The sequence below is a fragment of the Tachypleus tridentatus genome, chromosome 4 (genome assembly GCF_004210375.1).
Source record: "Tachypleus tridentatus isolate NWPU-2018 chromosome 4, ASM421037v1, whole genome shotgun sequence".
Classification (NCBI taxonomy): Eukaryota; Metazoa; Arthropoda; class Merostomata; order Xiphosura; family Limulidae; genus Tachypleus; species Tachypleus tridentatus.
This window is the reverse complement of record NC_134828.1, coordinates 47542191-47552218: the sequence shown is the minus strand read 5'-3', so window position 1 is coordinate 47552218 and position 10028 is coordinate 47542191. Positions and strand designations below refer to the sequence as shown.

Genomic DNA, 10028 nt, shown 5'->3' with positions numbered 1-10028 from the left:
ACACATATCTGAGGGACAATATTATAAAGGAGTACGGAATTCTAGTGGGCGTCGCAGGTGGATGTTACGTTATTAATTGGTATAGGTATAAAGGTGTTCCTTTATAATTTTGATTTTAGTCAGGCTTCTTTGATTTTGCGTTTGTTTATATAAATTTGGTGCTTACTGGAATGTTAAGTTTTTTCCAAATGTGGAATTTGTAGAATCGCTTTCACAAACTAAAACGAAAAGTACATTATTTTAATTAAAGTGTTTATAGGTTAGCTTTAAACCTTTTAATAATCATTTATTCATTAATCCGTGAATTTGAAATATTTTTGCTCTTCTATTCAGGTAATAAACGTATTGGAAACTGAAGTATTAGTTTATACAAAGGAAGGTTAATTGTATTGTTGAAGTCTTATAGCGTCAGAGGTGTTCGCTGGTTATATTATGTTTCGATCAAACAGATACCTTATAGGTCCCAATTATCTCGATTTATACCCGCTTTATAAGTTAAGTATTTTATTCGTGCGTATTATGTATCCAATAGAGTAAAATATTTTTCTTCTTAATTTATCGTGAGTCATTTGTTTGCTTAGTCACTCGAAGACAGAGGCAAGTCAAAAGGGATATTACTGTGTATAGATTTTACACAGCATAGAAATCAGCATAAGGAAATATATTAGTATAGCGCCGTCTCGTAGTGAAAACCAAAATTACGCAAATATATTTTCACTTTATCCACTCAATACATTTTAACAATTATAATTAAATAACATTGAAACTCTTCAGTTGTTAGCATAAAGCAGTTATTGTTCGTGGTTTCTCTTAAAGAAATCTTGAAAAAAAATTTTGTCATTGTTGGGAAAATAAAAAATATCGATTTGACGAAGTAATTAGTTAATGAAAGAGATGTTTTAGTTTAATTTATATATTGTGGCAAGTATTGTCATTAATAATCGAAAAACAATTTGTCGTAGCTCTAAAAGGCTGCACAACATGTTAACTTGATATTTCAAGACAGATAAACTGTGTCTTTGTCATCAACTATTTTCATGAAAAAAACCCTGCTACTCACATAGAAAATAACTTGCTTGGCTAAATAAAAACTTAATTCTATGTAAAACTAAATCAATGTCTTCCAATAAACAGAGGAGAATTACAATGTGTACATCATTAGGAGATGATATGTAAGAATGAACATAACTTGAAATAAGAATCAGTTATTTCAACGATCTTGAGGCTATAAATTGGTAAATTGATTAATCCAGCAATAATCAAGGGTTGAGTATATTATACTGAAACGGCTTTGGACCCTTCCCACATTATAGTACATGTTGCTCTTCCCACGCTTGAACTTCTTAATGTAGCAGTATATCGAAATTTACACTTCAGATGACTCAGGGGTGAAGCTGTCTTATCAAAAATATTCCACAACTTCCTGCAAGTATGGCCAGTTGGTTAAGGTGCTGGAATCGTAATCTCGGGGTCGCGGGTTCGAATCGTGGTCGCACCAATATGTTTGCCATTTCAACCATGAGGGCGTTATAATGTTACTATAAATCCCACTATTCGTACAAGAGTTGGCGTTGGGTAGTGCTGACTAGCTGTCTTCCCTTTAGTCTTACACTGCAAAATTATGGACGGTGAGCACAGGTAGAGTTCGTATAACTTTGCGTGAAATTCAAAAGCAAACAAACAAACAAAACTTCAAGTAAGTTTTCAATAATTCCTCTGTACAATGGGTTTCCAGTATCCCGTTCAACAGCACGATTGTACAGCGGGTTCATATCCCCGTTACAATAAACAGGATTGCCTTTTTAACCGTGGAGGCATTATAATGTGATGGTCAGTCTTTGGTAAAGGAATAGCAAGAGAGTTCGCGGTGGGTGGCGATGACTAGCTGCCTTCCCTCTAACCTTACATTGCTAAATACACTGCTAATTTAGCTTCAAGAAATAACTTCAAGATGATTGGCGTTAACCACATTTCAAACTTCACAAAATAAATACTATCAGGAGAATTTACGTTCTTAGTGTAAGGTGTGAATAGAAATAGTTGTTTATTTAAATACGTCACATTCATTTGGAACCGTTAAGTATAACGGCACTTTGTTGAAACGGAACGGACTTTCTTGTGCAATATTGCTTAACATCACGATATTCACAGAATTCTCTATATCATTAAATTCTGAGATGGAATTAGAGGCTTCTCAATCAGCGTTTTCCCATTCTCAATGAAACATCATTTCTCAATACTCAGTGTATAAATAATGACACGTTAATTAATAATAATTAAAAAAAACGTAGGGTGTTGTAAGTAACGAATATTTTGTCAAACTGTGTTGGCACACAGTCTTGTTGTGAATTCTATGTGTCGCAACTATCTGCGTTTAGCTCACATTTACATAAACCATTAAATATGTTGTAGTTGTTTCATGTTTAAATGGTAAAAATCGCTTTTGGCTTGTTCGGCTTGGTCCACCAAAAATATCCTCCTCCAAAATATTATTAACCACTCTTCTTGTTCATATGGTGGGATTCAAACAAAAGCCCTTTCAGATGGTGCCAAAAACAGCGCCTTAGACCGCTCGGCCACACTACCGTGTATATACATTTTCTACACATTTGAGTAATGAGTTGCTTTGCAAGTTGAAAACCTTTTTATATATTTATATCTCAATATTCACTTAATTTCCACATTCAACATACTGTGAACTGTTAGGAAACACACTTGTAATAAAGTATAAAAGAAACCACTGCTTTTAGGTATTAAATTAGAAACACGTATTGAAAGGGATTAATCCTTTTCATAAATTATTGACACTGATGTCTCGCATCATTTCTTTATGATTGTGGTTCATATCCTTTTCGTCGCAACGCTGCTGACACGATCACAGCTTTTCATACCACTTTGTGACCGTGTTCGGCTATCCTACACATTCATTTAGGTTGTCTCCCACAAAAAAATGTTTCAATCCGTATTTTACTCGTCATCCTTCTTTACACAAAACAGTGTCATATCTTGGAGATTGCGACATGAAAAAAAAAGATCAATTGATCACAACGGAATTGCGATCAACAGTCAACACACGGAGTAAAGGAAGTCATTTTTCAAATGTGTAGAAACTATACATATATACACCAATATGGTAGTGTGGCCGACTGGACTAAGGCGCTTGTTTAAGGCACCAGTCTGAAAAGGCGTGGGTTCGAACCCTATCGCTGCCATTCTTTGTTTATTATGCCACTTGTCAGATCAACAAGAAATGTAAGTAAAATATTTCGAAGGAGAATATTTTTGATGTGACAAGGAGAACAAGGCAAAAGCGTTTGTTACCAATTTAACATGAAACAACTGCCACATGTTTTATAATTTAGGTGAATCTCAGATAAACGCAGAATTTGCGACGCATAGAATTCACAACAAGACTGCGTGCCAACACAGTTTCACAAAATATTCGTCATTTACAACACCATACGTTTTGTTCGATTATTATTAATTAACGTGTCATTATTTATACACTGAGTATTTTGAAATGATGTTTCATTGAAAATGGAAAATCGCTAATTGAGAAGCCTCTAGCACCGTCGCAGTATTTAAAGATATGGAGAATTCCGGGAATATCGTGATGTTAAGAAATATTGCCCAAGAAACTCTGTTCCGTTTCAACAAACTGACGTTACACTTAACGGTTCCAAATGAATGTTTAATTTTTCAGGTTTATTCAAGTGGAAGTTTAGTTTCGACAGCATCGTCTTTCAGTAATAATGTCCGGAGGCGTTATCAGTAGACTAGTTGTATTATTCAGGTCAAGCGAGCTTCGTAATGGTAAAGGCTGAAATTAAATTATCATCTGTGAGTATTTTTATACTAATAACTGTTGATTTCGTTGTTTTATTAAAAGCAGTAGGTCAGATGACGCTTGTTGAATTTATTTTCTCAAATTAGCATTTCTAAAGTAGGAACGCCTAAAATTCGGTGTCATGATATAAAATAACCCCTACTCGTATGTTACATTGGAAAAAAAATTGAACCTCTGAAGAAAGTGAGCATAAAAAGTTTTATGGCATTTTCTACTTTAGTTTAAAATCTTTTATCATACGAAAATAGAACCTTCTTTGACGATTTGCAGATTCGACTTGCGGTTTCATCAATCAGAGAAATAGGAAAAATTTAAAATTTCTTATAAAATTGAACCTCGCCGTTAATAATTTCAAGAAATAGGAGCGTTTATTTTTATATAATGCCAGATGTGACGTATGTTAAATAAACAAACATTTCTATTCACTCCTTACACAAAAAACATAAATATTCCTGTTAGTATTTAGTTTGTGAAGTATAAAATGCGGTTAACTCCATTGATCTTGAAACTATATCACAATGAATCAGCAAAAAAAGAATTTGTGAAATTAGCGTGAACATAAGTCAGTTTATTAAGAAATGGGTTACGATAACAAATTTGCTATCACGTCGAACGGTGTATAGTTAAAAATTAAAATATGCTGAACGAACATTGCAATTCGCGATATGCGACAGTTGATCTCGAGCGCAATAGAAGTCTGTAACGAATTTTTGACAAGTTACGCGTTAGACGTTGTTTTAGATACATATTATCAGAGGATTTCTCGTTAAAACGTTTATCTAAATGGGAATTGAATGAAATATGAGATAAACAAATTACCGACTTTCATGGGAAAACATATCACGTGCTTACACTCTCTACAATATTCATCTGAAATACAAAGAGAAGTTGGGGTGCAAATCTCCGGCATATCCATCATTTGCATTTGAAAAAATATTTAATTGCAATCATGGAACTGAAGTAATATAGTAGATTTTCAAATATATGAAAAAGTTTTCAAATTAATTCCAGACCCAAATAAGCATTTATCATCCTCAACTTCCTTCGAGACACTTGCAGTCTTTCACTGCACGTATTGACTGCATTCATAGATTTCTTTTGTCAAGATGAAGTGTAAACGTATTGTTTCTGTTTTCTTTAGAATAATATTTAAAAGTTTTATATCTCCCGCTGAAATGCAAATGAAGACGTGTTCTCATTATTTTGCTTTCGGATAACTAGCACGATAAAATCTAAAGATATATACATCTGTTCCATCAATTAAAAAATACAAACCTTATCCACTGCTATATTGATGTTAGTAGATTAAATGTTGTAGTTAAATACACTTTTCTCCGTAAATCTTTAGTTGAGATTCTATAGAAAACCTTGAGAGTATGAAAAAGAACGTGGTTTCCCTGCAGTAAATCTGGTAAACACTGGATAATGTTTATCACTGATCGTTATACTTCCATTTAGAATCTGGACACAAAAAATAAACTTATGGTGTGCAGAATGTGGCTCTAACTGCCTTCTCGTGTTTCTTCTACACCTGGAACACACTTTCTGAAGCTATGTTTCGTGAAAGGTCGATTCTACGGATAGATTAAGAAGTTTGCAATGCCAGTTTGTTCTCTTAAAGACGTACGGTCATCAGGTAGTCTGATGTGGCTTTGCTATAAGAGAAACACACATGTGAAGACGTACGAACTGTCAGCACCAGTGTTGTGATGAATTGATCTTTTTTGTTTTCATGTCGCAATCTCCAAGATGTAACACTGTTTTGTGTAAAGAAGGATGACGTGTAAAATACGGCTTGAAACATTTTGTTGTGGGAGACAACCTGAATGATTGTGTAGGGTGTCCGAACATAGTGGTACGAAAAACTGTGATCGTGTCAGCAGCGTTACGACAGAAAGGGTAAGAACCATAATCATAAAGAAATGATTCGAGACATCAGTATCCATAAAAGGAATTAATCCCTTTCAATACGTCTTTGTCATTTAACACATAAAATCAGTGCTTTCTTTTATACGTTATTACTGGTGAGTTTTGCCACAGAATACAGTATCTTGAATGTGGAAATTAAGTGAGCATTGAGATATAAATAAATATACATATAAAGATTTTTAAATGTATACAACTCTCAATAGAAGATTCTTTTAGATCAAACATAAATGAAACCATTTTTTGTGATATACACTTTAACAACCGCCTAGCCATTCCAATTCTAGCCATATATTGTTCACCCACTAAAGATATCGACATTAACTTCCTACAGAAATGTGTTAACCGTAAACCTAAACCAATCATCATTGGGGTTTCAATTCTCCACACACATAACTATGGGGAAATAGAAACATGCGCAGAGGGTTGTGTATAAAAAAATTTCTTTCTATTAAGAAAAGGCACCTGATAAACGACCACACACCTGCAGACCTTTCAGACGCCAACGGCTCATATGACGTACTTGATTACATCATAGCCTCCAAGGACACAGTAAATAGAATCTCTAACTTCAGAGTGCATAACGAAATCACGAGTGACCACTTCTCCATTTCCTGTATGATTCACCCGCGCCACCCTGCCGTGGCGTACGTGACTCCCTCAGCATACACTTACTCCAAAACAGATTGGCTCACTTTCAACGCTTCACTAGATTCATATCTACCCCACCCAATTAAACATGCTAACAACCAGACAGAACTAGACAAATATGCAAATCAAATTACAGAAGCCATACATAAAGCCATAAAAAACAGAATCCCTAAAACAAGGAGAGAGCATTTACATGATCAACCACGGATCAGTCCTCTCTCCACTTCTATACATAATTTTCGTCAGTGACATACCTTTTCCAAATCTAACATACACACACAATTCATAATACGCAGACGACATCGCTATCTGGAGCACCTCCAGAAACCCAGTGATGGCCATGTCTCGCGTACAAGAATCACTAAACAACTTCCCAACATGGAGCAACAAGTGAAGAGTCGTGATAAATCAAGTTACAGAAGCCATAGATAAAGCCATAAAAAATACAATCCCTAAAACAAGGAGAAAGCATTCACATAATCAATGGACTTTAACACCGGAAATTCACGTACTTATAATCAAACGCAGGCAATTAAGACGAATACACTTTATAACACGTGATCCATCTATCAAAACACAGATTAACATAACAAATGCAAAAATTAAACAATAAATTAAAATAGGAAAAGACACTAATTGGCAAAACCTTTGTAAAAATTTAGAAAAAATTAAAAACAATCCAAAAAAATTCAACAGTATTTCTTTAGACAAAAACACAAACAACATATCACACACAACAATATAATCGCAAGGACGGACGTAGAGAAAGCCGACCTATTAGACGACTACTACGAATCCTCCTTTTGCAACCTAAATTCAGTCGACTTTGACACACAACACCAACATCATGTCAACAACTTCATAAATAGAAATTAAGCTTCATTCTCACCACAATTCCCTGGCGAGACATTGGAGACATACTCAAAATCAATCAACAGGAAAATTACCATCACTGAACTAAATATTAATATTAAAAACTTGAAAAACACTTCCCCTGGATATGACCAAATACCAAACATTATTCTGAAAAAAGCTCTACTCTCCTATTACAACACCTCACAAACATCATGAATATTTCACTAACAACAGGATATTACCCCGACACTTGGAAAATAGCCATCATAACCACGATTCCAAAGAAACAAACCAACAGGACAAATTCAGATAATTTCCGTCTCATCAGTCTGTTAAGCTGCCTTGGCAAACTGATGGAGAGGGTTATCTCCAACCGTCTTCTTCACTTTTGTGAAAGAAATAATATCCTTCCAGAATCCCAAAATGCCTCCAGAAAAAACAGGCAAACAACAGATCACCTCACACGACTCAACGAATCAGTCTACAAAACTTTTAACAAAAAACAAGTAACCGTTGGTGTATTCCTAGACGTCAAAAAAGCATTTGACAGCGTATGACACAATGCCATCAAATACAAACTAAGTCATCTAAAAATAAACCCCACTATAGTTAAATGGATATCAAACTTCCTGAGAGATAGAACAGCACAAGTAAAAGTCAATAAAACTATATCTAAATCATTGAACATAACTGCAGGAGTGCCCCAAGGAACAGTCCTTTCTCCACTACTATATATTATTTTCGTCAGCGACATACCTTTCCCCAATTTAACATACACACATAATTCACAATACGCAGACGACATCGCTATCTGGAGCACCTCCAGAAACCCAGTAATGGCCATGTCTCGCGTTCAAGAATCACTGAACAACGTCTCGACCTGGAGTAACAAATGGAGAGTAGTTTTAAATCCAACCAAAACACAAGCAATCACCTTCTACAGGAAACTGAAAAAACAAAGAAAAAAAATCTAGAAAAAGTAAAATTATCACTCGGAAATACGCCCATTAACATGAGCTAAAACATCACATTCCTTGGCATCACTTTTGACACAAACTAACATGGAAAAAACATGTTAAAAATATACACTCATCAATTAGAAAACGCATTTCACACTTAATGACTCTAACCAGCAAACACTGAAAATGCTCACCAAAAACCATTATCCAAATATACAAGGCTTACATCCGTCCACTAATAGAGTATGGATGTCAAGTCACATATAATATGTCAAATAACACACTCCAGAAAATCCAAGCTCAACAAAACAAAATACTGTACTAAGATCTGCATTCAGTCTACCATCATACACTCCAGTAAATTATATACATCAAATCAGCAACTTACCAACACTAATATGTTGTAATAGAAATAATAGAGACTAATAGAAATAGCACACAAATACTATTTAAATGCAGAACACAGAAACAAACAAACTCTATAAATTAACTAGTGCACCAACCAAATTTATTTCACCATGCAACATATTTCGGGAGTCACAAACAACACAACGAAGTACTTAAAGGGCAAAACTCACGAAAACATTATGTAATTTCTTTTTCAGGTCTCGGGCACAGGATAGGTAAAACTTTCAGCGCCTGTTCTGTGAAAGTGGGCTTTTTTGGGGCACTCCCGTTTCTCCCCACAGCAAAAACTCAGGCATTGGATCTTCAGATCCCAGCCTAGGCAACTTTATTGCCATGCCCTGAATTGTGTCGTTTATGTTCAAATTTACTATGACATCTAACTTTCGGGACGTGATCTGGCTGTTTTCTCCGGTGCTACCATTGCCTCGTTCATGAATAATATTAATTATGACCAACTTCACTCCTTCACCCAAAATAGAGTTAAAACAAACCCAGCTAAATTCAATAAACTTCCACGAAAAAGGATGAAGAGGAAGCACAATTCTTCTGATTTCTCTCTCTCTAAACTAAACCCCCGTCACGTTAATTTGAGTTTGAGAAGAACACTTTTTTCAAATGTGGAAAAAGCAAAACACACGGTAGCGTGGCCGAGCGGTCTAAGGCGCTGGTTTTAGGCACCAGTCCGAAAGGGCGTGGGTTCGAATCCCACCGCTGCCAATATTTCTTTATGGAAGAAATATTTTGGAAAGCGCCGGTTCTCGTCATCGAGTGCAGACGTGTTTTTCTATTTCCTGATTGCCTTAGTGTAACTTTAACAGCTAAGCCTAGTGAGCGTGTAGTTTTTTTTTTTTTGCTAGATTTTGTATTTTTTCAAGTTGTTTGACGATGTCTTCATCAACCAAGAAGGTCATGAAAGTTATGCGTCGTACTGTTTTTGTGGAAACGACTAATTCAAGCCATGGGGACGTTATCCATTCTGTTATTTCCACGTTTGGTGCTGCTTCGGTCACCGATGTAGTTCCTCGCCCGTGTGGATATGAGGTAACTTTTGTTCTTCCCGCCGATGTGGACCTGACTATAGATGCTGGTCTAGTTGTCAATGGTGTACTTTGTTCGACTAATGGTGTCACTAAACGCACTATTACTGTGTCATTTATGGACGTACCCGAATATATCGACGATGATATTATACTAAATAAACTTAAAGATTATGATTGTGAAGTGAAAAGCCCTATTGTGTGGAAGAGGGACCAGGGCATATACTTAGGTATACGCCATGTTCGTGTGTCTTTTAGTGAGAAGTGTATCTCTTTGCCGTACGTTGTGAAAGTTTTTGATCCTTTGGGCAAGGCGGTTATGTTGAAGGTGAAGCATGATCGCCA

General features: G+C 35.6%; 1 non-coding gene across 1 annotated transcript; it reads left to right on the top strand.

The window, feature by feature from the left end:
• Nucleotides 1–9283: 9283 nt before the first annotated feature.
• On the top strand, nt 9284–9363 carry TRNAL-UAG (transfer RNA leucine (anticodon UAG)). The gene has a single exon. It is a non-coding gene; the product is annotated as a tRNA-Leu (tRNA).
• The last annotated feature ends 665 nt before the right edge of the window (nt 9364–10028 follow it).